Source organism: Chrysochloris asiatica, unplaced genomic scaffold (assembly GCF_000296735.1).
Source record: "Chrysochloris asiatica unplaced genomic scaffold, ChrAsi1.0 scaffold00412, whole genome shotgun sequence".
Lineage (NCBI taxonomy): Eukaryota > Metazoa > Chordata > Mammalia > Afrosoricida > Chrysochloridae > Chrysochloris > Chrysochloris asiatica.
In genome coordinates, this window is record NW_006408930.1 from 295,760 (window position 1) to 297,900 (window position 2,141).

Sequence of the window (2,141 nt, forward strand, 5' to 3'; positions counted from 1 at the left end):
ATGGATGGATTTAGCCCCTTAACCGGCTTAAACTGGGAATCGAGCTCATTGTAGAGCTTCATCTCATTTTACAGGAGCAGATTGTTTTTGTTAAGGAGCTACCATAATTTGTGCACCATGAATCTTTACATCCAAGTAAGCACTGTTTTCCCTTCCTGTTTCAGTCTTAATCTATTCCCCAAAATCACGATTTCCAAGAAATGCTTGACTACCCCACAAAAATCTCATAATTAGATGGGCAGCATTTTATAATGGAAAATTGGGCAGAGGAAAGGAAGTAAGAGAAAGAAGGCATAGAAAGAATTATCGTAGTCTGCTGGCCAGGCTGACTTAAGTCTGACAACTCAGTTATCAACTTTGTAAAAGTCACTGATTTGGTTTTCAAATCTGTGTACCTTCTAATCATTCTCTAACAAGTCAGGAATGCAGAAATGACCATTTCTTGTAGAAACAAGGTTCCTATCAAAAATGTTCAGAGCTCTGTGACCATACAAAAAGAACCCCAATAAATTCATTAAACAGATTTGTACAAAATTTGCTGTAGGTCAGAAATTTACCTCAGGATAACATTACACAGATTTACAACATAACTTCCTAAAAGGTATTCAGCTTTTTGGATGTGCTGCCACTTAACTGATATCAAAGATAATTGTGCTTATTTCTTTACTTGCTTATTAGGAAAAAAAAAAAAAAGTCCTAAGAATGTTCATGTATCCCAGTGGACACCACTGGAGTTGTTTGCATGGATGGGCATGTTTTTGCAGTAAAGAGAAGCTCTATTTTTTTTTCTTCTTTTTTCCATCCTTTAAACTTCAGATGGCAAGTGGGTGTTGGAAAAAGTCTACTTTCTACAATCTATTATTTTTATAGTTCATAATTTTACAGCTTATGGCAACACGGCATGTCAAATAAATGCATGGCAGGTTAGATTGCGGTTAGATTGAGAAGACTGGTGTGTCGGCAGGCGATCTGCAAACTGGACAGGACTGTAGCTGGTCAGCGCAGCTCTCAAAGCACACAGTGTGGTCACAAAGCCAGCAAGACCTCCTTCAGCCTGCACAGCTACTCCTGCTGGTTTTCCTAGGACTTAGGTGGGGAGTTTATGGGGCAGTGATTGCTCCTCAACACCAGGTCCCTATATCAAAGACATACTTTTTATTTTTAATGTTTTATTGTGAGTTATGTGATAGTTTACATGGGAAATCCTATCATACATACTTTCATTGCCATGGTTACAATCCCCTCCATGCATCATCAACCAACCACAGGGTATACCCTGCAAGCCTGCCCCTTCCCCCCCCCCCATCAGCACATAGCCCCTCCATCTCTCCATGTCATCATCTCTGCCTCCATCTCTGTCATCACTTCTTCTCTGGGTAGGGTCCTGCTCTCTGCTCTTCTCCCTTGATGGTCCCAGGGACCTCCGCTCCTAGACTTCAAAGTCTATCACTCCCCTCCTTGCTACAAAATGTCTACCTTTACATTTCCAACCCTCACAATCAGTCCGGATAACAATTATTCACTATTGTATCACAAGAGACCTATCTGCATTTCCTTTCATCAACCCTGCCTAGACAGATTGGATACTACTCAGTGGAGATTCTATCTTCATCCACGCCCTCTGGATCTAGGTTCCCTCTTGAAAACTTGCCAGTCACTTCTTGCCTTTGAAGCACTCCCCCCATTTTGGGTAGCCAATGCAAAGACATACTTTTGCCACAGTTAATATTTTCCTTCAGAAACAGGGATGCCAGGTGGCCCTTTAGGTCTCAGCTATGCTGCACCATGGCTGCCTTGATCACACGACACACCTGTGGAAGGCATGCATTTCAGTTCAGAAGAGGCTGCTGGCTTGTCCTGGTGCTGATCCCCACTGCTTGGTGACTGCAAGCTGGGAGGCTGGAGCTCAGCGCAGCTGCAACCCCTGGAGTTTCAGTTACTGCCCAGGAGGTGGCTGTGGGGCACAGGGGAGGGTCTGAACTGTGGAGGCCCCAGCCAATCAGAGCTACTTGAAGAGGTCTGACGGGGTGTTGACAAGGGTACAGTTGAAAGCCAAGGCAAGGACAGCTTCAAGCAGATGTGCAAATGATTTGGAATCTGGATGATTTTGGCTAAATCTGAGAAAATGGATTTCTAAGAAG

The 2,141-nt window shown here is 43.5% G+C and overlaps 1 protein-coding gene across 1 annotated transcript in view; it reads left to right on the plus strand.

Moving 5' to 3' along the window:
- The window catches only part of LOC102816089 (spermatogenesis-associated protein 31A3-like), a 64,605-nt gene that overhangs the window by 1,718 nt on the left and 60,746 nt on the right, over positions 1-2,141 (plus strand). The window lies entirely within an intron of this gene.